This window comes from Coturnix japonica, chromosome 2 (genome assembly GCF_001577835.2).
Source record: "Coturnix japonica isolate 7356 chromosome 2, Coturnix japonica 2.1, whole genome shotgun sequence".
NCBI lineage: Eukaryota > Metazoa > Chordata > Aves > Galliformes > Phasianidae > Coturnix > Coturnix japonica.
In genome coordinates, this window is record NC_029517.1 from 92,539,158 (window position 1) to 92,553,665 (window position 14,508).

The 14,508-nt window shown below is 46.2% G+C and overlaps 1 long non-coding RNA gene across 1 annotated transcript; it reads left to right on the plus strand.

The window, feature by feature from the left end:
• Positions 1–24: 24 nt before the first annotated feature.
• Positions 25–5,015, plus strand: LOC116652947. The gene is made up of 3 exons (XR_004306196.1): positions 25–1,612; positions 2,250–2,349; positions 2,792–5,015. It is a non-coding gene; the product is annotated as an uncharacterized LOC116652947 (long non-coding RNA).
• The last annotated feature ends 9,493 nt before the right edge of the window (positions 5,016–14,508 follow it).

The window sequence follows — 14,508 nt, forward strand, 5'->3', positions numbered from 1 at the left end:
AGCCTTCTGCAAAGGAATGTTATCAGCACCTCCTGGCCGGATTGTTCCCTACAGGCCTGGCTGCATCACAGGGCGCTGGCTGCCAGGGTTACGTGCATGTATTCAGCTTCTGCCTTCAGAAAGGAGCGGCTGAAGTGCCTGAACAAAGATTCGCTCCCAATCTGGTCCACACCAATAGTCAACAGCTTTTGCCTCTGATCACAAATGGCAACAAAAAAAAAGAATGTCCCAGTGTGTTTTTTATTGTTGTAGTTTGGTTTAGGTCACTCAAAAAGTAGGGAATACTCTTTAGGAAATAGCTGGAAATTTAAATATTTATCTGTAGCTTAGGCCAGAGGCTTATTGAGTCAGCGGATCATTTTCAATTGAGAAATACTTGATTTCTTCACATGTTACTGACATTAGGAGTGCTTTTCCTGTGGAGCATGTGAAAGAACAAGTCACTCTTTGAATAACAGAATGAACCAAATCAGATTTTCATTGCTATCTACAGGCTGGATTTGCTCGGCTTTGGCTTTTCCATGAGTGGAACCATGATAGTGTCTTCCTGTTTCTCTCTCTTTTTCAGTCTCTCCCACTTATTCTTCCAGTTTACACAGCTGTGTATTTTTCTTGAGTTTTGAAGAACTTAGCAACTTCAAGTTTGGTGTGTAAAATCTGGTTAAAATTTGCTGAATGTGGCCAGTTTCATCACGTATCTGCCACTTTGAAATGCTCTTGTCTAGAAGGCAGAGAGGTTCCCATTTTCATGACATCTTAGTCCCTGCTATATCTGGGCTGGTTTACAGTCTTGTTCTGCTACATATCCATCCTAAGAGGATGTTGTTCAAGATTCAGTTCTGCAGAATGGGAAAAAAGAAGCTGCAGATGTGAGGGAAGCATTGCTGGCCATCCTCGTTTTGAGGAGAGGTGATAGACTTGGGTATAGGACAGTGAGGGACCTGGAAGAGATGGTGGGAGCTGAAGATGGTGTGGCCATGTAGCTGTCCCAGGGGTCTCACTCAGGACCTTTGAAAAGGATGAAGTGGAAGATTCATGGAAGGGCACATTATTGCTTTGGTTGCAACGGGAAATCGCTGAGACGTGTGCTGTTTAGAAGGATTTAAGAGCAACTCGATATACATACATAAGTGCTCTGTGATACAAGCAGCTGTATTCATCTCACAAGTTAAGTGGAAAAAAAAAATAAGTGCTACAAGGGTTGATAACTTTCTTTCCTTCAAGCTAAAAAACAATTTATTGTTGGAACTTTAATTCCCCTTTTCTTGCCATAAGACCAATCCTGTTGGCCAGGTGCAGTGTTGAAAGTGATCTCTGCTGAGCAGCAGCGCTGGCCAGTGTCCATGGACTTTATTAAATAATGGAGTACCACAGCAAAATGTGACACAAGTCCAATGGTACTGACCCCAAATAAATAAAACACTGGTCTTTGACCACAGGGAAAAGCTTGAGCTGTTTTGCACACAAATCTCTGGCCCTTGAGCAAGGAGGGGGAAGGGGAACTTAGTTCCCTTCATAATATTAACCAGACCTGCCTCCTAGGCAGCACTGCTCTTGCCATTTCATTTTTAGGAGCGTTTTTCCTGCAAGAATGGTTTTGCACTTGCCCCTGGTAGGTAATTCAGCTGTAGTGTCTGGTCTGCAACTGACTGTGGCCAGAACGGCTTCCATCCCAGCTGTAGTGCTTGGTGTTCTGGTTTGCCTCTTGCCTGTTTTGCAGTCTGTCCTTTGCATACCATCAGGCATGCACTGGACTGTCACATGCTGTCCTCTCCTACCTGCTGGTTGTTTGTTTGTTTTTCTTTCTTGCTTGTTCATGGAGAAGGAAGAAAGCATGGATGGGGGAACAGTTGTTTCTGAAGATGTAAGTTGTTTGGTGTAGCTGTGTGCTGAGATGCCAGGACAAGTGTTTTGTGTCAGGGTATCCAGCTGCTTGGATGGTGGGGACAGGGGTGTCTCAATGGGCACTATAATGCAATTAAGAACCTAATACCCCATCCAGTTTTAAGTGTTTGAGTGAAGACCATTAAATAATGTCTGGATTATGCTATCAGAAGTTTCAGTTTCCATTCTGCCTTCCACCATCACTTCATATATACTTCCAGTGTTTTTTTGCATCTTAATATATTCTGTAATTTATGTTCAGTCTGCACTTTGCAAGGACAAACAAAGTCCTCTATGCACCTCAAGGGAACTTTCATGTTGCATCTACCTTGATATTCCTCCTCTCAGCCTGTTCCTTTATTCAGGTTATGTGGAGGAGTCTTTCCCACAGATGGACACCTTTCCCCACAGCTTGAGCCATGCTTGGAGAATGACAGCTCTCAATTTGGACACACCTCTACCCAGGTGATAATGGCAGGCAAAGAAAGCTATTTCCTTTCTGTTTCTGGTAGAAACTCCATCCTGCTCATGCTCATGATGTACTTGCCTTCACTTCCTTTTCTCTCTGCTTTCACGCTTCTCAAAGACTTAGAGACACAATTTGTCATATAAATGGAGTCTCTGTGGATCTACATTCCCTGATGTTCATCTATACTCTATACTTATAATGAAACTTTTATGGCACCTAGAAGAGCCAAGCACTTTTGGAAAGCACTCTTTACCACATGCCTTTGTTCAGTTCAAATGCCAAGGGAAGATGCCTGGTGTATGGAAGAAGTTAAATGGTGGCTAGATAGATACAGACTTTCCAGCACAGCCAAAAACAGTTCCTGACAATATTAAACTTTGATTTTCCTCTTGTTGAAAAAACAAACAAAAAGAAAACTCCATTCCATTTCCTTTCCAGGCCACTTGGCTATGGCTCTTGATCTTCTCTTTCTGACCAGCCACTGTTGAACTCATACAGGTTCATGGAGGCCACAATGGAGAAGAAAACCTGTTGAAAGCCACTTTTATCTGCGTTTTCCCTTAAGTGGTATGTAGAATATTAGTTAGTCATGTGTGAGGAGAAAAGCTAACATCCCATATAACTAAGCAGTTGAATGCTCTATATACCTGGGTAAACAGAGTGTAGAAGCTGCAAATAACCACCTATGCCTGTGTAGTAACGTCAAGTTTTCAACTTTCATGGCCACTCCTCAGTGTTTGTGGAGCATTCCTAGAGCATATGGTAACCTTTAGCCCAGCACAAACCTTCAGGAACAAGTGCAGAAACTCTGTTAATCCCGTATGGGGCATATGGTTAATATTACAACCTGACGGAGCTCTTTTCTTGTTTGTTTGTTTGCTTTTGTTGTTTGCTTTTGCTGTAAGTACATCTGAATCCATCAGCTCTCGTTCAGTATCAGCTTTAGGGTTGCTTGAAGAATGGTGCTGATACTGAAATACAGCGCGTCTCATCCACAAGACTGCTGCAAATAGGGTTCTCATTATGCTGGATGTAGGGTGAATGTTTCAAAAGAATCAGTTCCTGCCCAACAACGTGCTTGCCATCCAAATAAACACCACAGAACAAGGGGAGGGAGCAGAGGCTGCAAGCGGTCCTGCAGAGACTTGTGTGAGCTGACACATCCTCAGTAGGACCAGAAGTCCTCGGCTGCATTGCCTCCCTCACTTGCTGTGTTCCCAGGGTTGGTTGTTATTTTAAAAGTGTGTGAACCATCTGCATGTAGAAAAGAACAAATCATAAACCAATTGCAGTTTTCAGCCTTTCTGTTCTGTCATAAGCATTGTTTTAGGGCCCAAGAAGAGGGACAGAAAGATCTGTTAAGCAATATCCCACGAGTGATATAAATCTCCTGAGAAAATAAATAATGTGGCTGCTTCATCCCATCTGATTCCCGAAAGGCACCATCCACAGTAGGATGATACATGCTGGTGTCCTGATGTGGTCCCCAGCGGGGCCGCTGTGCTGTGCTGGGTGGGTGGTGGAGCCCAGCTGTGAGCCTGGCAGGCTCTGGAGAGGGAATGGGAGACAGCAGGTGGACTCAAGCTTAGACAGCCTTCCATCACTGCAGCTTATGGTAGAAAGGGGTAGCTGTAGGAAAACAGAGTCTTCCTCCTGAGCCTGTCAGAGGGTGTTATTATACCTGTGCCTCCCTATTTTATTTGCTAGTATCACATGATATTTCATGAATATTTCATGCCCAGGGCCTCATCCAGCCTGGCCTTGAACACCTCCAGGGATGGAGCATCCACAACCTCTCTGGGCAACCTGTTCCAGCAACTCACCACTCTCATCATATTCCAACTTGGCACAAGCCAAGGCAGAGGAACACAAAGGGCTCTGCCTTTTGTTACTTACTGCAGAATGGAGCTATGGTGACCAAAGCCATCAGCAGTGGGTGGCAGCCAGGTGATAGTTGGAGCTGCCCTCTGTCTGCAAAAATACTTTGACTGGACTTTCTGCTTGTGGGTTCCTCAACTCTGTAAGCACAAATTGGACTTGGTGATCCTTGTGGATCCTTCTCTACTTGGAGTATTCTGTGGTTCTGTGAATGATCTTCTCAGCATCCCCATCAACCTGGTGAGTTTTATCCCTATTCAGCACAAGTGGGAGCTCTGAGTGCCTTGGAAAATCAAGCTGTGGACTTTCAAAATGGTGCACCCGAACAGCAAATGACCCAAAGTTAAAGGACTTTATAACAAGTCTGAATTCTAGCAACTCTCCCCAAATCTATAGAAAATTGGTATGAAATGAACCCTACTTCACGGCGCACAGAGACAAGGAGTTACATGTGCAGAGAAAAAGTCACTCCCAATAATTTTAGTAGTGAAAATCAGTGTTTTCTGAAAATATATGTCTGTGAATGTTTCCTTCACCATTCACGGTAGTCAGCTTTTCAAGTGCAGACTGAAGCATATCTAGGAGAGGAACCATAAAGAAGAGTATCCCCAACAGCTGCCTACTCATGATAAAAGATGGGCATAGGTTTCTTTTCCTGTGACTTTTCTTACACCCCTGACAGAAGAGCAGGGCAACTGATGGGAAAAGATACATTCATCATCTGAGTAGTTGCTGAAGGGGCAGAGATTTGGTTAATTGAAGAAAGACCCTTTTTTTTTTTTTTTTTTTTGCTTAGGTTCTGAATCAGCTGCCCTGATTGTGACTGTGTGCTCATTTGAAACGTGGAGAGGTTAAAAAGTGGCTGCCTAAACCTAAAGCCCTTCAATGTATAGATAAGTGTCTAAACAGCCTGTGGTAGGAGACCGGTTCACTGCAGGGGGCTTAGGCTGGATTTCTGCAAAAGCCCTGAGCGTCCGCCTGCTCCCACTGAAGTCCCAGTTAAAATGTTTTTCCATTTCCTTAAGTGCTGAATTATGGATCTAAAGCCTCAACTTCAGGCATCATTCTTTGTTTGTGTGTGAGATCTTGTTACAAGCATAATATAATAAAGTGCACTAATATGATTTATGGGGATTTTTTTGCCTTTTCTGCTACTGAATAGATTGAAAAAATAAGATTTTTGTTCCTATTTGTTTCTTTTTTGATGTTTCTCAGCCAGCAGGGATTGCACTGGGAGCACTGTGAGGAGCTCTGGCCTCCCAAGCTCTTCTTGAGGGCTGATCTCCCTCAGCAGATGACAGAGGGACAGGGTCCTGTGCTTGGAGCTCTGTGCCAGCAGGAAGTGATGATGAGCCATCCCCATTCTTCCCTATGAAAGAAACCTTTGAAATCTCCCTCCTCATGTCCGCATCTTTTCACTACTGAATCTTTCCCATCCAGACTGCAAGCTACACGTGCCAGAGCAGCCTCTTTGAGAAAAAAGACAAAAATGCACTGTCAAAAATCCCACTCATGGCAGCTCTGTAGTTGCCATTGTAGCAACTCTGGTCCCCCCACCCAGAGAGTCACATTTTGTTAATCCAAATTCATAGCATCTCAGGGGTAGCTGGGCAGCACTGCAGGCCCCGTACCACACACTGCCTCCCACCGTGCCCTGTCCCCACTCTCTCCTGCCCGCCACTTTGTTCCACCTTTTGTCGCCATCTGTACGTGGTTAGCCGGAGAACGTTTATTATATAATTTAGTTAACTCTCGACTTGCGAGTCTGCCCGTTTGATGTGCCCTCCTGTTAATGCAAAGCACACCATTACTAGTTAATGATCATGAACCGTCATCGCAGTCACTTTGAAAAGGTGACAGTGACGAATGGAGCCAGCGGCTCCCAGGGAGGTTGATCACTGAATGGACAGTAAAGTTTATTTAAGCCGGGCCTGATAATGGCTCTGCATATTTCAGATGGGCTGTTTCCAGTCCCTTTGGGATAGCAGACATTCCCCAAGTGATGCATCCTGCTGCCCCCCAGCCCCCTGCTCTCCTTACTGTAATAAGACAAAAAAGCACCCAGTGTTTCTGCACCTCCTGCTGCAGCTCTGGCTACATGAAGGGAAATCCCTGGGTGAGCTTCCTCTGAGATTGGTGAAAGGCTAAACCCCCTCTTCAGGCAGTGTCTGAAACCCTGCAGCCTAAGGATAAGGCCCAGAGTTACTGTATGAGAGTGTATTGCTCAAGCCATGGCTGCCTGCCTGGTGTGAGGTAGGTTTTTTATTTTTCAGTAGAGCAGTTGTACTCTAACAAGGAATCTGGGTAGTTCAGGGTTATCCTGAGATTTTCACTAAAACCAAGCATTGTACAGGAGAATATCATCCTCCATAGGTCACTAAATGTAGCCACCCATGAGATCTCTGTGCCCCTTTCCAGCACAAGCCTGAAGGAAGGGGCCTGAAACCAAACCCCACATCTTGCTCTGCCTTTCTAAGCAGGGCTGATGGGAGGCAGCACGGTGCTGTGGGGCCGGGAGCCTCCTGGTCCCAAGATAAACAAACCCGCCGGTGAGAGTGACCAGCTCTGGGTCAGGCGAAGGGTCGCTCGAAGGTCATGCTGCCCACAGCCTGGATGTTTTGGTTGCATATTTGCCTTCCCAAAAGTCAGGGTGTGCAGGGACTGAGCCCAAGGACATCCCCAGGGACATCCCCCTAGAAAGACCCCTGAAAATTGGGAATGGGTGGGCACCGGGAAGGATTTCTCAAGCTGTGTAAAACCTGGAGCCCCATCATCTGACAGGAGGCAGTTAGTCCCAGCCAGGCTGCCTGATCACACTGCCAAAGCCTAGGTGCAGAAATCAGATCTGTCTGGGATCGCTGGAGATGGCCGAAAATCTGAAGAAACAGAGGAAATCCTGAGACACTCCTCATCTTCTCTTTCTGACCTCTGAATACTTAGATCTGTATTTCGAGCTCTGTTCAGCCAAGAAGGCTGCAAATGCCACTTTCTATATCCTGAGATGTGGAAGTAGGGAGATCAGATGGAAAGGCTCCAATGAAACTCCGGGGATGTCATGCCTGTGACCACATAGGTTGCAAAACTGCCGCACTGCAGAAGCTCAGCTGTGCCCAGCCTCTCCCCAGGCACTCCAGGGATAGTCCTTCTGTCACCCTGGTCAGCGTGTGCTAGCTACAAACCAGCCAGCAACTCACCAATTATTATCATACAGCAAAGAATTACTAGTGCTTTGTTTTCTTCTTAGGTTTTATGTGGCATCATACAATGAAGAATCCCAGCTGACTTGTACAACCTTAAGAAAGGAGCCAGTAAGCTGAAGACAGAACACTTTCTACTTTTGTTTTTCTAACTTCAGTACAACTATCTCATTCACAAATGTTTTCTGTGTATAAGACACTGAAAAATCATAGAACCCTAGAAACGTAGAATCATAGAATCATTAAGGTTGGAAAAGACCTCATCATTAAGGTTAGAAAGGGCCTCTAAGACCATCTAGACCTACTGCCAAATCATCCCCACCATGCCCACTAATCATATCCCTCAGTAACGCACCACAAGTTTATTGGGAATCTGTCTTTCATGTAGGGAGGGGCCCAAAACTGAATGCAGTACTTGAGGTGAAAGATGTGATGGGGCTATATTAGTTAAAAACACTCTTGCCTTTCTGTACCAATTCATGTTTGCATTCCTGACTAAGTCTAATGGTTGTGCTGACTGAATCTAGTGCAAGGAAGGAGCCTGTCCATCTACCCACCAGGCTCTGCAGGATCTATTATTTCTTACTCAGGCTGCAAACTAGTTCTATGGTTGCACTGTGCTTTGACTCAATATACATATAGTGAATATCCTGTCAATGCCTGGACATCTAGTTTGCTCTTGTGGCTCATCTGGGGTCCTCTAACTCATGTGTATCCATGGAAAGACTTAGAGGAAGGCTATCACGGGGAGATGAAAAGTAAAGAACCCACATACCCATCTGTAGGGAACAGAGTGAACTTTTAACACAAGTGCCCATATGAGAGGAGAGAGGGAATGGGGGGACACAAAAGGTTTTGTTGGAGATTGTTGCAGCTTGAGTAGAGTCACAGCCTGAAGGGAAAGGGTTGGAGAGTTTCTACAGACGCACACAGAAATGTTTGAGACAATTACACCAAGAATATTTATTGCTACATAATTTTTGGCTACTTCTCCACCACAGTCACAGAATGCATGAGAGTATTTTGAGGTCTCATCCACATTAGGAGGGTAAGAGGGAGTTTGTCATCCAACAGCAGCTTCTGGATGATCTGCTGAGACAGGGTACTTGTATGGCACGAGCAAACTGGGAGTCATGAGCTCCTCGCTGTGTGAGAAAATCATGTCAGTTAAAGAAAGCAATGATTTGTCTCAAGTTTAAACAATATTGAGCTTTACTTTCAAAGCAAAATAAGGACGCTGCCATGAAGAAGGCACGTTGAGTAGCCCATCTGTAAACTGACATGCCTTTTTTTTGGTAGACAAGCCTATAAACCACTCGCTGGTATCTCAAATGCCAAGTTATCATGCACATTTAAGCTGTAACAATGGGTTTTTAGGAAAAATAAATCAATGAGTGGAATTAACGATGGCTTTCATTGTCAAAACAAATGTTTTAAGTGAGCCGCAGAGGGGGAGGCAAATTATTCTCATGAAGCTCCGAGGTTTGGGGACGATGCCAGTGAGCTGCCAGCCGAGAGCTGGTGCTCATAGCAGTGTTTCAAAGTGGGGCTGTGGCCTTTGCCAGGCCTGCTCCAAGGCAACACTGCAAGCCTGGCCTGCATAAGCATCACAGCCCTGTCCCCTCCTGTGTCCCCTCCTGGAGGTGCCATATGCACCCTGGTGGCAATCAGAGAAGGAGAAGGCAGGGAAGCAGCCGTCCTTTTAAATGTGGGCTGAGACGTTTTACCCAAGGGTCTGCAAACATTTAGACACAAAACTAGGGCCACTAACTGCCAGCCCATTGTCTGACAGTGACAGTTTTCTCTGAAAGTTACTTACCATGGGAGGGCGAATGTTGATTGAGCAAATGAACACAAAGTGGCCAAAGCCACTGGCTGTGAATTGTGCTGCTGTTAGTTTAAACAGCTTGGAGAGAATTGCCTTTATTCGGGGAAAGGAGGAGGAATATTCACAGAGGGCAAAACTTGCTGGCAGTGACCAGCACAGGGAGATGGACAGACCATTCTGTATTGACGGGGATGCTCTGTTGGACATGTTTTGTTGCACAGGGTCTTCCCTCTTCTGAGTGTGATTTAACCCTAGGCCTCCCCATCTCTCTGTCTTCATCCTCCTGCAGTGCTAAGCCTACACTTGTGCCTCTGGGCTGGAGGTAGGAACGACAGTAAGAGGATATGCCCCATCCTTGGAGACTGTGCTCCATTCTTGGAGGCATTCAAGGTCAGGCTGGATCAGGCTCTGAGAACCTGATCTATCTGTAGGTATTCCTGCTCACTGCATGGGAGTTGGATTGGATGGTTCCCTTCCAACTCAATTCTGTGATTCTATCAGTTCCAGTAGGCTCTGAGCTGTCATGGTCAAACCATTCTTGGCCAGGGGATTCTCAGCCTCAGCTCAAAAAATTCCCAGGCCAATGTGCTCATCTGAGCCGCATCTCACTGGTTGGAGGATCTCACTGTGCTCAGATGGGGTCAGAAGGACCTAGCGATCTGCACCCACATGTTAATGCCTAAATAAATGCCCACAGGGTGGGGATCAAAGGGTCTCTGCTCCAGGTGTACACTGAAAACACCTGTGATGTGAAAAAGAACTGCCCATGCCTTTTTTCAGGCTAACAGGTAATGTTTCCATGTCAGCAGCAATTTACAATACAATACAGTATATAAGAAAAGAGCAGGAGTGGCTTAGAGACATTGTGCTGTCATCAAGCTGGATGACACAAAGCGAACTTAAAGCTGTTTTCATTGCAGGGCCTTCATTTGCACCTCGGCCAGTATGCACCGGGCTCACAGTTAGCAGTTGGGTTTAATCCTTTTACTCCTTGTGTGAAGGAATGCGCACTCACCAGCAGCTCTCCTCAGCTCAGACTCATCCTCCTCTCCTCCAGAGGTAAAAAGTTCATGGGACGCTCGGTGCATGGAGGAGCATCCATGGGCACTGGGATGAGAGCCCTCTCACCCCAGGCTGGGTGTATACGGGCTTTATGTTGCTCCAGACCTGGACAAAGAGAGCCCACAAGGCTGCTGGGATTTGCGCTTATCAGTGGCTGGGGCAGGAAACGTCCCACGCCACAATAACCTGAACTCCACCTTATGTCAGCAAGCCCTACAAACAGAAGGACCCGGCCGCGGGCTTTTGCACAGCCTGGTACTGTACACCATAGCCTGCTCACATGGTGAGCGGACGGAAAAATAACACGGCCGTCCTGTGCTGATGGCCAGCAGATAACCGCTCGCCCCTCTCAGGCGGGTATTGTTTCCTTCCCACCGGCCTTCTTTCTGCCACCACCGAGCACACGATAAAGATTTGGCTTTTTATAGGGCTTCTGTTTGAGTTTGTGCTGATTTCAATGCAGTCATTCAAAACTAACGTGTTCGGTGAATTGTTAATTCAAGTTCCCTGGAACACGGCAGCTAGGGAAAATGTAAAGATTATTCTTAACCAGTTAGTGCCGGGTGGGAGTTCCCATTGCTGCTGGCACCAGGGTGAGGGTCACTCCAGCCCTCCACTGGCAGTTTCAGAGCCAGGGCTGGAAAGGAAGGAAAGGAATACAAGCAAATGTAAGGAGTGCTATCTGAGGTTCTAAGGCCACCATTTCTTGCCAGTGTTGCATCCACGTGTGCCTTGAGATATAAAAGACCTGCAGAACTTTTCAGATCCAAAACCTTGTGTTAGTTGTTCCCTAAAGTACCAGCAGTGATTTTTGATGATTTGCCTAATTCTTGGTGTGTTACAGCAACATCCTGGGCCACCTTCTAACTACCTCTCCCCTTACTGCAGGACACAAAGTTCAACAAACAGCTCATCTGGGAACCCTTTGGCTGCTAGGGAGAGAGGTGAAACACATGGCACACCAGATTTTGGGGTTTGGGTTTGTAATGGGATGATCTAACAGCACAGCCTTTGGGAGGAAGCATAGCACAGGTGCTCTGACCATAGATGGTCCATCTCTTTTAGGGCATGAGTATGGATCTTTGCCTTTACTCAGGGCTCCCTACGCTATTTCCAACCTCAGAACCCTTTCAGCAAAATTAAAAGGATAACAAGAGCTTTGCAGCACAAGCTATCAAATGCTTTTCCCCATCTGTCAAGAGCCAAAAAGGCTGCTGTGAAGAGTCCTTTCCCCAGCCCAGGTAGCTCTTTACAGCTGCTCTGTGTTTTTTACTGGGTTATCTGCAGAAGCTTCTCGTGTTTCCACTGTTTGTGAGTTGTGTTTCTATCTCCTGTGCTCCTTCCTTGCTGCATTTGCCACTCTCACCATAACTCACTGCACACTGTATCTCTGCCTCCTGAGAAGAGGTTAATTTTGGTTGACTGAAATATGCAGTGGGGACATGGGAGAATCTCCCGTCCTTGTAGTTATGTATGTGCTTCTGCTCTTTTCCAAAGCCAAACAATAAAATACAACTGGGAAAGACACAACAATGTCTCCACTCTGTCAACATGGGCAGCAATGTTAGTTGTCAACATGAGTGTGCTCAAAGGTTTGGTTTGCTGCTGCTGTTTGGATTATGGAACAACCAGGATTGCTTTGCAAGCCTGGGAACATGCAAAGCTCCAATGAGAAGCAGCCCCTGGCCTGAGGAACTGCAGCACAGTAAGACAGACAGAGAGGGAGAAGTCACGGAGACAGCGGTGCTGGGATGAGGAGTAATTAATCCCAGGCTTCTGCTATTGAAGGGCTCTCCAGAGCCCTGAGTTGCCCACTAAAGCAGGCACAAACTCTGAGATTTTATAGTCCCTTTTACTTGATCAGTGAGTGTTTAAGGCAATATTTTGACATTCCTGCATTGATTTTACTCTGTGTATCTCTGGTGAGTCATTTTGCTGCAGCACCAGCTCACTAAGCAAGCAGCTTCAGGCTGATCTGATGCCTCCTAGCTTTAGAGTCCTCCCTGGAAATGCTGTTGTCTACCTGAAGGACAGCTTTACCCTGGTGTGATTTGAGAGTGGCTGGTGGATACAGCTTGTGAAAGGTGCTGAGAGTCTGTTGCCTAAAAGTCTAATAAAATTAAGTGCTGCGACAATGACTGTGGTCAGAGCAACATCTGCTTCCTCTGAAAAATCACAAGCATGGAACATACCAGCCTGGGAGGGACAAAAAAAATAAACAAATTCAATTTATTATTATATTTTTAAATGCCCTTCAGCATCTACAGAACATTCATGGCACATCCCAGCACCACCTCATATCCTTGTCACGATGTGACGGTGCTGTGGGACTGATGGGGAAGGAGCAGGGTGGTGTGGGACAGCAGTGGCTCTCTGGCCAAGGATGCTTATCCAGCAGGTCCTTGTGCCTGTAGACTCTTACTACACCTGACCCTCCCTTCCTCCACAGGGGAGAAATGTTTGGAAGGATTTTCAGAGTGACCTTCCTCCTCCTCCTCGTTAAATTTAGCTCAATCTTGTAAAGCTCCGTCAGGAACAGAAATTAGAGGGCTGAGTGTTTTGGTTCACAGTTATCTGCAAGGTCAGTAGGAAGTACAGTTTGAGTTGGTGAAGGTTCCTTGGTTCTCCTGCAGTTTAAACACAGAGGCAGCATGTTAAAAGTAAAAACAAAACGTGTCTGCCTGCACTGACTGCCACGAACTTAAATCTCTTTCTAAACCCAGAATTTATGCCTTTCCTTTGAAATACTGATAAAACATAACCAGCGATGTTTAATGGAGGTTAGCTGGGATGAAAGTCAGGAAAGTCATTGTGCAGGGCTCCCAAAATACACCTCGGACTCCTCCACCCAAATGGGGAACTCCAAGATGATGGCATACTTCTTGGCTGTGAATGAGGATTTTCACTGCTCATTACTCTGGGGACATGCAGCACAGCAGTCCACTGCCACTGCCTCGACGTGTGAGGGCAGCCTGTGCCCCATCCAACCCCTCTGTCTCTTTCGCCTGCCTTTGTTCACGTAATTTCCATTGCAGCTGGAATACCCTCTCTTTTCTTTAATGGACTCTGGCTGAAATGTGTCTTATGGTATTTTTAGCCGAAAGCTTGGCAGCTTGGCAGCCCCTGGGCATTTTGCCACCTCCAGCAAAAAATGTGCATCGTCCCGATAAGGATTTCAATGCTGTGCTTGGGGGGCCTGCGTGCAGGGAGAGCGGTTTGCTGGCTGCCTGCTCCAGAGGCTCAGGGATATCCCTGGCAAATCCCATCACACCCAGCCTGTCTTATTGTACCTTGGGTCAAAAGCTGTAGTAGGAGACCTTCCTGGGCAAGCTGTATGAGCAAAGCAGAAGGCAGCTGTCATACGGCTAAAACTGCTGGGCTTTTTTTTGGCTGGGGCAAAGTAAATGCAGCAGCTCACCCCCAAAATCTGCCTTGACACAGGCAGTGACAGCTTGCAGTGGGTGGAGTGCAGCACACATGAGACAGGACGTTTTGGAGATCATAAAATCTCATGCACCGAGTGTGCTTATCTGGCCTCCTGATCAGCACAGTCACCTTCATAGTCAAGGAAAGGAGAGAATCTCCCTCAGGACATATTTTCAGGGGTAACACAGATGCTCTAAATGGTCTTCAAATAAGCCTATCTTCCCTATCGTCACTCTAGGATAAGGAGCCGCCAGGCTGGCAGCTGTGCTGGCCTCTCCCAATCCACAATGCCTGACCAGGCCTGTAAGGATGGGCCAGGCATCATCTCTGTCCCTGGACAAACAACTCTGTCACTGCCCTGTGGAAGTACAATGGATAGCAATGCCTGAGGGCTGGTGACAGTTTGGTGCTGGATCTGTGTGTGTTTATGCACTGAACAGAAGGACAGTTTCTTCTGTTCTATGGGCAAGGATGCTCTCTTCCTTCCAATGTGAGGTTTGCTTTTTTGTTTTCATAAACTGTGTGATTCAGAGTCTCAGAACTGTTGCTTAACCAGCCTTTTCCACCTGCTATATTCAGCTGATTATTCTTGCCTAATTGTAAATCCTTGCACTGTTACCCACCGAGTTTCATCAGATCACTCCTCTAATCTCTAATTTGCCATAAAAGCCTCCTTTCCTTTCCTTTCCTTTCCTTTCCTTTCCTTTCCTTTCCTTTCCTTTCCTTTCCTTTCCTTTCCTTTCCTTTCCTTTCCTTTCCTTTCC